The sequence below is a fragment of the Phacochoerus africanus genome, chromosome 5 (assembly GCF_016906955.1).
Source record: "Phacochoerus africanus isolate WHEZ1 chromosome 5, ROS_Pafr_v1, whole genome shotgun sequence".
In the NCBI taxonomy this organism is placed as follows: domain Eukaryota; kingdom Metazoa; phylum Chordata; class Mammalia; order Artiodactyla; family Suidae; genus Phacochoerus; species Phacochoerus africanus.
Genome location: NC_062548.1, coordinates 43,605,633 through 43,619,259, shown reverse-complemented (window position 1 = coordinate 43,619,259; position 13,627 = coordinate 43,605,633). Strand labels below are relative to the sequence as shown.

At 41.0% G+C, this 13,627-nt stretch overlaps 1 protein-coding gene across 1 annotated transcript in view; it reads left to right on the top strand.

Moving 5' to 3' along the window:
• The first annotated feature begins 84 nt into the window (after positions 1–84).
• DNASE1 (deoxyribonuclease 1) overlaps positions 85–13,627 on the top strand; it is a 57,059-nt gene continuing 43,516 nt past the window's right edge. Inside the window, exon 1 of the mRNA XM_047780684.1 lies at positions 85–1,002. The gene's annotated coding sequence lies outside the window, so the exon portion shown is untranslated. The remainder of the gene's footprint in view (positions 1,003–13,627) is intronic.

The following is a 13,627-nucleotide window of genomic DNA, read 5'->3' as shown; positions in this document are numbered from 1 at the left end:
ATCGCGCGGAGAATTGCGTTTGCGCAGGCGCAGGGCGACACCCGGGCTCGCTTCCCATCCTGCTTCGCGGCTTAGGCGCGCCGCGGAGCGTTTCTGACCGCGCAAGGCGGGAGGAAGCGGAGTGCCGTGCACGAGGGTCGTGTGGCCGCGGGCCTAGATGGCGCCAGGCACTCTCTGAAGTGTTGAGGAAGAGTCAGGGGGAGTTTAGGCTCCTGCCTGGGTTTTAAGCTGAAGTTTGAGTGCACCACGGTTCACACAGAAAACGTATGCGGCTTCATTGGCGGCCCCATCAATTGGAGGTCTTCATTGGCGGCCCCATTCATTGGAGGGCACCGGCCTGACGAGTAAACCGAGGCGCCCGACGCGGCCAGACGCAGTGGGAGAGCGTCCTTCTGATGGTTGCGGGCAGGTTGAGGCCCGGAGGGCGGGTTGCCCAGCACGGGCCGAGAGTAAGCCGAGGCCGAGGCCGAGGCGATGCTCACCCCCCTCACGCCCACCCCCGAGGCTGGCTGTCAGGGCTTGAGGGGTGCGAAGCCGGAGAGGTTAGCTCGGACTGAAGTTTGAGAGAAACTGTGAAGTGTATTAAGGGCCTTAAGAGGCACTGGGAGCCGTTAAAGACTTTGTTTTTAAAGAATGTGCTAGTCGCAGTGTAAAAATTGGTCTGGAGAGGCTACCTCGGTGAAAAGGCTCCTGTATCGTAGGCAAGACATGGCGGTGGCCTGAATTAGGAGTTGGAGTGGAGGGAAGGGACAACTGTTAAGGCGACTGAATTATCGTGACCTAGTTAGTGATGGGGATTTGTGGGTTTCTGGCCTGAGCATCTGAGTAGAATGTGGTCCCGCTTTCTGATAGTAGTGAACACAGGAGACAGAGTAGGCCCATGCATTTGGCTTTTTTTTTTTTCTTGCTTAAATATGATTTACAGGAATTCCTGCTTTGGCGCAATGGGATCTGTGCTGTCTCTGCAGCTCTGGGACTCGTGTTCTATCCCCAGCAGGCACAGTAAGTTAAAGATCGATTGTTGCCGCAGCTGTGACATAGGTTGCAGCTGCGGCTTAGCTTCAGTCCCTGGATGGTGAACTTATATATGCAGCAGGTGCTGCCAAAAGAAAAAAAAAGTGCTGTGAACATCTGTGTATGAGCGTGTTTTTAGTTCTCTTGGGTATATACCTAGTAAGAGTGCGATTGCTGGGTCATATGGTATTTAGTTCTCAATGTTGAGTTTCAGGGAGTTCCCGTCGTGGCGCAGTGGTGAACGAATCCGACTAGGAACCATGAGGTTGCGGGTTCGGTCCCTGCCCTTGCTCAGTGGGTTAATGATCTGGCATTGCCGTGAGCTGTGGTGTAGGTTGCAGACTCGGCTCGGATCCCGAGTTGCTGTGGCTCTGGCATAGGCCGGTGGCTACAGCTCCGATTCAACCCCTAGCCTGGGAACCTCCATATGCCGTGGGAGTGGCCCAAGAAATAGCAAAAAGACAAAAACAAACAAACAATCAATGTTGAGTTTCAAATGGTAATAGGACTTCATGGAGCTTTTTCCATATGAAGGGGTCAGGAGGTGTTTCTTTGTGGTTTTGGAAACCAAAGTTGGTTTGTTAAGTAGATCAGTTAAGTAGACAGCACAAGAGTGGTAGCAGTGGAATGACTCATTTATACCAGCAGGATTTTAATTTATGGAGAAGCCAGTGCTATTGAAAGAAAAAAATTTTTTGTTTGTTTTGTTTTAATGATTTTTTTTTCTATTACAGCTGGTTTACAGTGTTCTGTTAATTTGCTACTATGCAGCAATGTGACCCAGTCACACATAATATATATACATTCTTTTTTCTCACATTATCATGCTCCATCATAAGTGACTAGATACAGTTCCAGTGCTATACAGCAGGATCTCATTGCTTATCCATTCCAAAGGCAATAGTTTGCATCTGTTAACCCCAAATTCCTAGTCCATCCCACTCCCAAAAAATTGATTACACTTCCAGAGAGCAGAGGGCACGCCATGCCCCACAGGGAAGATTTTGTCAGGAGGCAGAAGGAGGAATGAAGGGAGAGCCTAGGTCGGAGCCTGGCCTTTATTAGAGCAGGGTAAACAATTTAGAACTGTCTAGTCTGAATAATTCTGGGGGGCTTGAGGCCATAGGGATGGTCTCTATATTAAATGTTCCTTCATGTCCTTGGCTTTAATATTTTGGCAGCAAAGTTCTGCCACAAATGCTGGCAGGAACAAACAGTATTTCCCATCCAAGGGTGGTCTGGCCTGGGATGATTAAGGGCAGGGCAATATTGACTAGGTCTGTGAGAGTTAAAGGAGTTGTTGAGTTTAAGTGTGAGAGGCTGCTCCCAAGTAAATTGATCACTATCTTTGGGAATTAGCTAGTCCTGGGAAGAAAAATCTTCCAACTGGCAAGATTTTTGAGATAGCAAAACATCATATGATACAGGGAAATAAAATTAATGCATGGGAACATGACTGGGATGATGTAGACAGTTGTAAAAGTGGTGGGTGTTTTTCTAAAGATTAGGATTTAAATCTCTTAGCAGACTGGGAAAGAAAACCCTTTCTCCTGCCTCCCCCCACCCAAATCTGGCCATATTATTCTTTTAAACAAAATAAGATATTCAAATGTACTTTATAGAAGGGAGTGTACTGTACACCTTGTATTCTCAACTAAATTACCTGTGAAATATTTTATTTTTAAATTTATAGTTTATTTTTAAATTTTATTGTATTTAGAGTTGTACAACAGTCATCACAACCCAAGTTTACAAAACTTCCATTCCAGCCCATCCCTCCCACCATCAAACCTGTCTCCTTTGGTAAATAAAAGTTTTTCAGTCTATGAGTCAGTTTCTGTTCTGCAAAGAAGTTCATTGTATTCTTTCATTAGATTCCACATATAAGTGATAGCATATGATGTTTGTCTCACTTTCTGACTTCACTTACCATGATAATTTCCAGGTCCACCCATGTTGCTGCAAATGCCATTATTTCATTCCTTTTTATGGCTGAGTGATATTCTATCATGTGTATGTACCACATCTTTATCCATTCCTCTGTTGATGGGAAATATTTAGGTTGCTTCCGTGTCTTGGCTATTGTACATAGTGCTGCAGTGAACACCTGGGTACATCTATCTTTTCGAGTCATGGGGCTTTTTCTGGATAGGTGCCCAGGAGTGGGATTGCTGGATCAAAGGGTAATTTTATTTTTAGTTTTCTGAGGAATCTCCATACTGTTTTCCATAGTGGTTGTACCAATTTACATTCCCACCAACAGTGTAAGAGGGTTCCCTTTTCTCCATACCCTCTCCAGCATGTATTGTTCGTAGACTTTTTGATGATAGCCATTCTGCCCAATGTAAAGTGGTACCTCATTAAAGTTTTCATTTGCATTTCTCTAATGATTAGTGATGTTGAACATCTTTTCATGTGTTTTTTGGCCATCTGTATTGCCTGTTTAGATCTTCTGCCCTTTTTTTGATGAGGTTGTATGTTTTTTTTGGTACTGAGCCACAGGAGGTGTTCGTATATTTTGGAGATTAATCCCTTGTCATTTGCTTCATTTGCAAATATTTTCTCCCATTCTGTGGTTTGTCTTTTTGTTTTGTTTACGGTTTCCTTTGTTGTGCAACAACTTTCCATTTTAATTAGGTCCTATTTATTTTGTTTTTATTGTCATTACTCTAGGAGGTGGATCTGAGAAGATATTGCTGTTTTGTGTCAGTGTTCTGCCTATGCTTTCCTCTAAGAGTTTTATATTTAGGTCTTTAATCCATTTTGAATTTATTTTTGTGTATGGTGTTAGGAAGTGTTCTACTTTCATTCTTTTACATGTAGCTGTCCAGTTTTTCCAGCACCACTTATTGAAGGGACTGTCTTTTCTCCACCGTGTATTCTTGCCTCCTTTGTCATTGATTAGTTGATCGTAGGTGCATGGGTTTAATTCGGGGCCTTCTATCCTGTTCCACTGATCTATATTTCTGTTTTTGTGCCAGTACCAATACTGTTTGAAGACCATATCTTTGTAGTATCGTCCGAAGTCAGGGAGTCTGGTTCCTCTAGCTCCATTTTTCTTTCTCAGGATGACTTTGGATGCTGGGTCTTTTGTGCTTCCAAACAAACTTTAAAATATTTTCTTCTAGTTCTGTGAAAAATGCCATTGGTAATTTGATAGGGGTTGCATTGAATTTTTGATTGCCTTGGATAGTATGGTCATTTTGACAACATGGTATATCTTTCCATCTGTGACATCTTTGATTTCTTTCATCAGCATCTTAGAGTTTTCAGAGTACAGGCCTTTTGTCTCTTTAGGTAGGTTTATTCCTAGGTATTTTATTTTATTTTTTTTGATATGATAGTAAATGGGATTGTTTCCCTAATTTCTCTTTCTGATCTTTCATTGTTAGTATATAGAAATGCAGTCGATTTCTGTGTGTTAATTTTGTATCCTGCAACTTTACCAAATTCATTGATGAGCTATAACAGTTTTCTGGTAGCGTCTTTAGGATTTTCTAGATATAGTATCATGTCATCTGCAAATAGTGATAGTTTTACTTCTTCCTTTCCAATTTGGATTCCTTTTATTTCTTTTTCTTCTCAGATTGCCGTGTCTAGGACTTCCAAAAGCATGTGGAATAGTAGCGGTGAGAGCGGACATCCTTGGTTGTTCCTGACCTAAGTGGGAATTCTTTCAGCTTTTCACCATTGAGAATGATGTTAGCTGTGGGTTTTCATATATGACCTTTATTATATTGAGGTAGGTTCCTTCTGTGCCCACTTTCTGGAGGGTTTTTTATTAAAAATTAGATTTTGTCAAAAGCTTTTCTGCATCTATTGAGAGGATCATATGGTTTTTATTCTTCAATTTGTTAATGTCGTGTATCACACTGATTAATTGGCATATATTGAAAAATCCTTGCACCCCTGGAACAAATCCCACTTTGTTATGGTGTGTAATCCTTTTAATGTATTGCTGGATTTGGTTTGCTAGTATTTTTTTTTGAAGGTTTTTACATCTATGTTCATCAGTGGTATTGCCTATAATTTTCTTTTATTGTGGTATCTTTGTCTGGTTTTGGTATCAGGGTGATGATGGCCTCATAGAATGAGTTTGGGAGTGTTCCTTCCTATGAATTTTTTGAAATACTTTCCGAAGGATAGGTGTTAACTCTTCTCTAAATGTTTGATAGAATTTGCCTGTGGAGCCATCTGGTCTTGGAGTTTTGTTTGTTGGAAGTTTTTTTTTAATCACACTTTCAATTTTAGTACTTGTGATTGGTTCTTTCATCTTTTCTATTTCATCTTGGTTTAGTCTTAGAAAATTTGTACTTTTCTAAGAATTTGTCCATTTTATTGGCATGTAGTGGCTTGTAGTAGTCTTTTATGGTCTTCTGTATTTCTGTGATGTCCATTGTAACTTTTCCTTTTTCATTTCTAATTTTATTGATTTGAGACATCTCTTTTCTTGAAGATTCTGGCTAAAGGTTTATCAATTTTGATCTTTTCAAAGAATGAGCTTTTAGTTTCATTGATCTTTTCTATGGTTTTCTTCCTTTCTATTTCATTTATTTTCTGCTCTGATTTTTATGATTTCTTTCCTTCTGCTGACTTTGGGTTTTGGGTCTGTTCTTCTCTCTCTAGTCACTTTAGGTGTAAAGTTAGGTTGTTTCTTTGAAATTTTTCTTGTTTCCTGAAGTAGGCTTGTATTACTATAAACTTCCCTCTTAGAACTGCTTTTGCTGCATCCCATAGGTTTTGAATTGTTGTGTCTTTGTTGTCATTTGCTTCCAGGTATTTTTTAATTTCTTCTTAGATTTCTTTAGTGATCCATTGGTTGTTCAGTAGTATCTTGTTTAGTCTCCACATGTTTGTGTTTTTTTGCATTTTTTTCTTGTTGATTTCCAGTCATATAGCATTGTGGTAGGAAAAGATGGTTGGTAATGATTTCAGTTTTCTTAAATTTACCAAGGCTTGATTTGTGGACCAGAATGTGATCTGTCCTAGAGAATGTTCCATGTGCACTTAAGAAGAATGTATATTCTGCTGCTTTTGCGTGGAATGTTCTATAAATATATGTTAAGTCCATCTGGTCTAATGCATCATTTAAGGCCTGTGTTTCCTTGTTGATTTCTGTCTGGATGATCTGTCCATTGCTGTAAGTGGGTTGTTAAAGTCCCCCAATATCAATTGTGTTATTTCAATTTCTCTTAAGATCTTTAGCAGTTGCCTTATATGTTGAGTGCATATGTATATTGACACTTTTTATATCTTCTTCTTGGATTGATCCTTTCATCATTATGTCATGTCCTTCTTTGTGTCTTATTCTTTATTTTAAGATCTATTTTGTCTGACAGAAGTATCGCTACTCCAGCTTTCTTTCAGTTTCCATTTGCATGGAATATTTTCTTCTGTCCTCTCACTTTCAATTTGTATGTGTCCCTAGAACTGAAGTGTGTCTCTTGAAGACAGCACATATATTTGGATCTTGTTTTTGTATCCACTCAGCAAGTCTATGTCTTTTGGTTGGGGCATTTCGTCCATTTACATTTAAGGTAATTATTGATATGTATGTTCTTATTGCCATTTTATTAATCATTTTGCATTTGTTTTTGTTGGTCTTTTTTCTTCCCTTCTCTGGTTCTCTTCTCTTATGGTTTGATGACTAACTTTAGTGTTGTGTTTGGATTGCTTTTTCTTATTTGTGTGTATATCTATTGTAGGTTTTTGGTTTGCAGTTACCATGAAGTTTTAACATATGAGTCTATATGTATACAAGATTGCTTTAAGTAGTTGGTCTCTTAATTGCAAGTGCATCTCCAGTATCCTGCATTTGTACCCTCCTCTTCTCATGATTTCTGGTTTTGGTGGCATATTTGCGTGTGGATGATTTCCCGCCTTTATTATATGTATATGCTTTTACTGGTGAGCCTTGTCATTTATAATATTTTTGTTTCTAGTTGTGGCCTTTTCTTTTCCACCAAGAGAAGTTCCTTTAGTATTTGTTGTAGAAATGGTTCAGTGGTGCTGAATTCTCTTAGCTTTTGCTTGTCTGTAAGGATTTTGATTTCTCCTTCAAATCTGAAGGAGAGCCTTGCTGATAAGAGTAATCTTGGTTGGAGATTTTTTTCCTTTCATTACTCTAAGTATATCATGCCACTCCCTTCTGACCTACAGCATTTCTTCTGAAAAATCTGCTGATAACCTTATCAGGGTGCCCGTGTATGATATTTATATCTTTGCCCTAGCTGCTTTCAGTATTTTTTCTTTGTTTTTAATTTTGGTCAGTTTGATTAATATGTGTCTCAGGTGTTCCTCCTTGGATTTATTTCATATGGTGTGCTTCCTGGATTTGAATGAGTGATTCCTCTCCCATGTTAGGGAAGTTTTTGGCTATTATTTTTTCAAATATTTTCTCTGGCGCTTTCTCTCTGTCTTCTCCTGGCATCCTATAATATGAATATTGGTGCGTTTTACATTGTCCCAGAGTTCTCTTAGAGTGTCTTCATTTCTTTTCAATCTTTTTTCTTTTTTCTGTTCAGCATCAATAATTTACACTAGTCTGTCTTTCACCTCGCTTATGCATTGTTCTGCCTCCTGTATTCAGCTGTTGGTTGCATCTGGTGAATTTTTTATTTTGGTTATTGTATGTTGCATCTCTGCTTGCTTAATCCTTAAATCTTCTATTTTTTTTTGCTCAGTGTTTCTTGTAATTTCTCAATCTTTGCCTCTAGTTTATTTCCAAGATCATGTATCATCTTTACTATTATTAGTCTAAAGTCCTTTTGATGGAGGTTGGTGCTCTCCAGATCACTTAGCTATTTATCTGGGGTTTTTTTCTTGTTCCCTTATCAAGTCAAAATTCTCTGCCTTTCATTTTGTGTAGATTTTTGGTGTGGTCTCCTTTTTGCAGGCAGTAGGGTTGTAGCCTCTCTTATTTCTGGTGTCTGCCCCCTTGTGGCTGAAGTTGATACAGAGGCTTGCTGCAGGCTTCTTGATGGGAGGGACTGGTGCCTGCCCACTGGTAGGTGGAGCTGGTTCTTATTCCTCTGATGGTTGGGGCTTTGTCTCTGGCTGTGATTAGAGGTGGCTCTGTGTTTGGGGGGTCTTTAGGCAGCCTCTTTGCTGATGGGTGTGGGTGTGTTCCCACCTGGTTTGTCATTTGGCCTGGGGATTCTCAGCCCTGATGGGTGAGGCCAGATTTTTCCAAAATGACCACCTCTAGGGGAGTTCACCCTGATGGTTATTCCCAAGACCTTAGCCTCCAGTGTCTCCCCCACCCCCACAACAAGCCACTCTTACCTCCTGCTTTCCCAGGAGATCCTCCAAGCACTGCAGACAGGTCTGACCCAGATTCCAATGGAGTCTCTGCTTTGCCCTGGGACTCCTGTATGTGCCTTTTAGTAGTGCAGTCTCCTGTTCCTCTAGACCCATGGAGCTCCTGCGCACAAGCCCTGCTGACCCTCAACACCAAATGCTCTGGGGGCTCCTTTTCCCAATGCCAGATCCCTAGTGTAGTAACTGACATTGGGGCTCAGAACTCTTATTCCTGTGTGAGCCTCTCCAATATAGTTTCTTCCTAGTTTGTGGACTGCTCACCTGACGGGGATGGGGTTGTTTATATCATGTAATCACCCCTCTTACAGTCTCTTCGGTGGCCTCCTCTCTGTCTTCTGGAGTAGAATATCTTTTTTGATAGTTTGCAGTCTATTTTGTTGACGTTTGTTCCACAGTTTACCTGTGGAATATTTTAAACTGGAATGTTTGGACTTCATCCTTAGGCCTACTAAGTAAAACTTGGGGAGGGGTCCCACCTGGGTCTTCTGAAAGTTTCACAGGTGATTCTGATGCACACTAAGTTAGAGACTGGTGATCATTTCATTTAACCAATACCTACTGAGCAAATCCTTTAGACTAAATATAAAAGAGATGCCAAGGAGTTCCCATTGTGGCCTAGCAGAAACGAGTCTGACTAGTGTCCATGAGGATTTGGGTTCATGGCCTGCTCAGTTCAAGGTCCCCTGGCTTTGCTCAGTGGGTTGGGGATTGCCGTGAGCTGTGGTGTAGGTTGCAAATGAGGCTCGGATCCCTTGTGGCTGTGGCTGTGGTGTAGGCTGGGAGCTGTATCTCCAATTTGACCCCTAGCCTGGGAACCTCCATATGCCATGGGTGTGGCCCTAAAAAGACACACACACAAAAAGAAAGAGAGAGAGATGCCAAAAACCATGTGAGGGAGGGATGATTGGAATTTAGAGTTAGGCATGATTCCTCCCTTCAAGGAACAGAGTTGTAGGGCAGCTTTCTTTTGGACCTAAGATGAACCATGGTAACCCCCTTGACCTGGACCCTGTTGTGACTTAGTTCCAGCAGAAACTCTGAAGTTTACACTCTTTCACTGGAATTAAACTGGAGTCACCCATTGTAACTAAGATGAGGGACAATATCCAGAAACAATGGTGTTGGGTCCATGTTATTTCATTGGAAATGCTGCATGTTTGTTGCCTGCCAGCATTTGTGACAGAACTTCATTGCCAGAACACTAAAGCCAGGGACATGAAGGAACATTTAATATAGTAAAAGGTCGGGGTTATCCTTATGTTTGATAAACTTTACAAGGATTATCAGAAAAAAGAATAGGTGCAGAAGTGTGTGGAAAAATTTAGACACAATGTAAGGAGTGATTCCAAGCAGAGGCTCTGTTTTCCAAGCCCATTGGAGTAGATCATTTTGGGGTCCAGGAGAAACAGGCAAAAGTTGAATATTATAATTCTCACTTCCTTACCCACTTGTAATATTTCCTTTTGGGAAACTTTTGGCATCTTTCATTGAGTTAATGTTTTAAACAGTTCTGTGGAAGAAATGAAAGGCCCTCTTCCCAGGTCTGTGGTTTGGTTATAAATCACAAAACCCAAACCTGCCCAGCCCCCTCTCATTTATTTTGGCAGGGATTGGGGAGAGGACAGATGGAACAAGGGAAGAGTTTGTATTCTCAGTTCTTTGGTCGTATAAGCTTTTATTTACTGCCGTATAATCCTATCTTCTACACTGCCAAAATTGTTGAAATCCAGAGGGGAAATGACTGCTTCATATGTCAAAGGATACAGAAGTCATTCTTTTGTGCTGCATTTCCGCCTACCACTGCCGCTTTGTGTTCTATTAATGTTTTTTTGATGAGTTTGAAGGGAAATTCCATGTAGATGTACTGGTGTAGGTCGCAGCTGGCTCCAATCATGTGGCTGTGGCTATGGTGTGGGCTGGCAGTTGTAGCTCCTATTTGACCCCTAGCCTGGGAACTTCCACATGCCATATGTACAGCTCTAGAAAGCAGAAAAAATAAAAACTAACTACAAAGGGAGTTACCATTGTGGCATAGTGGTTACAAACCTGACTAGTATCCATGAGGATGTGGGTTCAATCCCTAGCCTCACTCAGTGGGTTAAGGATCCAGCATTGCTGTGAGCTGCAGTGTAGGTCATAGGTGTGGCTTGGACCCCAACTTGCTGTGGTGTAGGCTGGCGGCTGCACCTCTGATTGGACCCCTAGCCTGGGAACTTTTACATGCCGCAGGTGCAGCTTAAAAAAAAAAAGACAAAAACAACAACAACAACAAAACACCTTACTACAAAGCTGCAGTAATCAATACTGTATGCTCCTGGCACAAGAATAGGCATAGAACAGTGGAATGGAATATTATTGAAGTATAGTTGATTTACAGTGTTGTGTTGATTTCTGCTATACAGCAAAGACATTGTTATATATATACGTATATATGTGTGTGTATATATATTCTTTTTCATATTCTTTTCCATTATGGTTTATCACAGAAACTGTATATAGTTCCTTGTGCTATATTGTAGTATAGTAGTGTCTTCTTGTTATCTATCCTATATGTAATAGTTTGCATCTGCTAATCCCAAACTTGCGTTCCTTCCCTCCCCCACTTCCCCTTCCCCTTGGCAACCACAACTCTGTTTATGTCTGTGAGTCTGTTTTTGTTTCATATATATGTTCATTTGTGTCATATGTTAGTGTCCACATATAAGTAACATCATGTGGTATTTATCTTTCTCTTTCTGACTTACTTCACTTAGTATGAAAATCTTGGTCCATCCATGTTGCTGGCATTATTTCATTCTTTTTTATGGCCGAGTAATATTCCATTGTGTGTGTGTGTGTGTGTGTGTGTGTGTGTGTGTGTGTGTGTGTGTGTGTGTTTACATGCACAGCACATCTTTTTGATCCATTTACCTGTCTCTGGATATCTAGGTTGTTTCCATGTCTTGGCTATTGTAAATAGTGCTGCTATGAACATAGAGGTGCACATATCCTTTCAGTTATAGTTTTATCTGGATATATGCATGGGCAGGTAATTTTTATCAAGAGTGCCAAGACCATCCATTGGGGAAAGAATAATCTCTTGAACAAATGGTGCTAGGACAGCAGAATAGCTAAATGCAAAAGAGCGAAGTTGGCTCCTTACCTCATATCATGTACAAAAATTAACTCAAAATGGATCAAAGACCTAAATGAAAGAGCAATACCATAAAACAGAGGTAATCCATGAGTACACAGGTTCGATCCCTGGCCTCACCCAGTGGGTTAAGGATCTGACATTGCCACAAGCTGCAGCATAGATCAGAGATACAGCTTAGATCCTTCATTGCCTGGGCTGTGGTGTAGGCTTGCAGCTGCAGCCCCGATTTTTTTTTATTTTTTATTTTTTTGTCTTTTTGCCTTTTCCAGGGCTGCTTCCGAGGCATATGGAGTTCCCAGGCTAGGGGTCCAATCGGAGCTGTAGCCATTGGCCCATGCCAGAGCCACAGCAACATGAGATCCAAGCCACGTCTGCGACCTACACCACAGCTCACAGCAACGCCTGGATCCTCAACCCACTGAGCAAGGCCAGGGATCGAACCCACAACCTCATGGTTCCTAGTCAGATTTGTTAACCACTGTGCCACGATGGAAACTCCTGCAGCTCCGATTTGACCCCTAGCTCCGGGAACTTGCATATGCCACAGATGTGGCTCTAAAAAGAAAAAAATTTTTTTAATTTTTTTTTTTGTATTTTTAGGGCCACACCCGTGGCATATGGATGTTCCCAGGCTACAGGTTCAATAACAGCTGCAGCTGCTGACCCACACCACAGCTTATGGCAATGCCGGATCCTTACCCACTGAGCGAGGCCAGGGATTGAACCTGTGTACTCATGAATTCTAGTCTGGTTCGTTAACCGCTGAGTCATAAAGGGAACTCCTTCAGTCTTTTAAAATTCTAATTTCCATTTATTACCCCATTAAGTATTTCATCAGGTCAGCAGATTGATTATAAATATGAGGAAAGTTCATCAGTATGACTTTGCTTTCAGAAAATTCGTATCATATTTAAAATATCACATTATGTCATACTCATTTTGTCACATCATTTATCACATCATTAGGTCTCATTCATGTGACTGGGTAACAAACATTTATACCAGAACTCCAAATAATAAAGGGCCCTTTTAATTTTGAACATGAACTGGCCCCCAGTAAATATTGGTTTACCTCTAGGAAGAAAAAAACATTTATATGTAATGCCCTAGGCACCTTCTTGGCCTTTCCAACCATTATCTCTCTTAATCCTCTGAAAAGCCCTGTGAGATAAATATTATTACACTCATTTATAAATGAGGAAATTGGCTCACGGTAAATCATTTACCCACGGTCGTAAAGCTAGGAAAGGAGAGCCAGGACTCAGCTCAGATCTGTCCAAATATAAATTGATGGCCTCACCAAATTATCCTCCTTCCCCAAATCCCAGGGAATCTGGGATTTATATTTTGGGAGTTGGCTATTACATCTTTTCTCTTAATAGGAATTTCTTTTTTTTTTTTTTTTGTCTTTTTGCTATTTCTTGGGCCACTCCTGTGGCATATGGAGGTTCCCAGGCTAGGGGTTGAATTGGAGCTGTAGCCACCGGCCTACGCCAGAGCCACAGCAACGCGGGATCTGAGCCGCGTCTGCGACCTACACCACAGCTCACAGCAACGCCGGATCGTTAACCCACTGAGCAAGGGCAGGGACCGAACCCGCAACCTCATGGTTCCTAGTTGGATTCGTTAACCACTGCCCCACGACGGGAACTCCTTTTTTTTTTTTTTTTTTTAATAGGAAGTTCTTAATAGGAACTTCTGGACCATTGACCCTTCTGTCTTCCCCGCATCCTCGTGTAGCTTGTGGACCATCGTGCCTGTCTTACTACTACCCTCCCTCTACCCCCTGAGCTTAGTCTTGTTCATTAATAAAATAATTGGTATGTCTTCTCAGTCCCTTAATCTACATGATTCCCCTCAATCCCTTTAATTTTCTTATAATGTATCTGCTGAAGGATATTTTCACATTTTGGATTTTGCTTATTAATATATTTGTAGTACACTTGACGTGTACCTTGTTCTCTATCATTCCTGCAACTTTATAGCTGGATCCAGAGGCTTTATCAAACTAGGATTTAATCCCTTGGAAAGACTATAGATAGTATTATATTCATTTATCAGGAGACATATGTTTGGGTTTTGGTAATTTAAAAGGTAATAACAGGAGTTCCCTTGTGGTTTAGTGAGTTAAGGATCTGGCATCACTGCTGTGGCTCA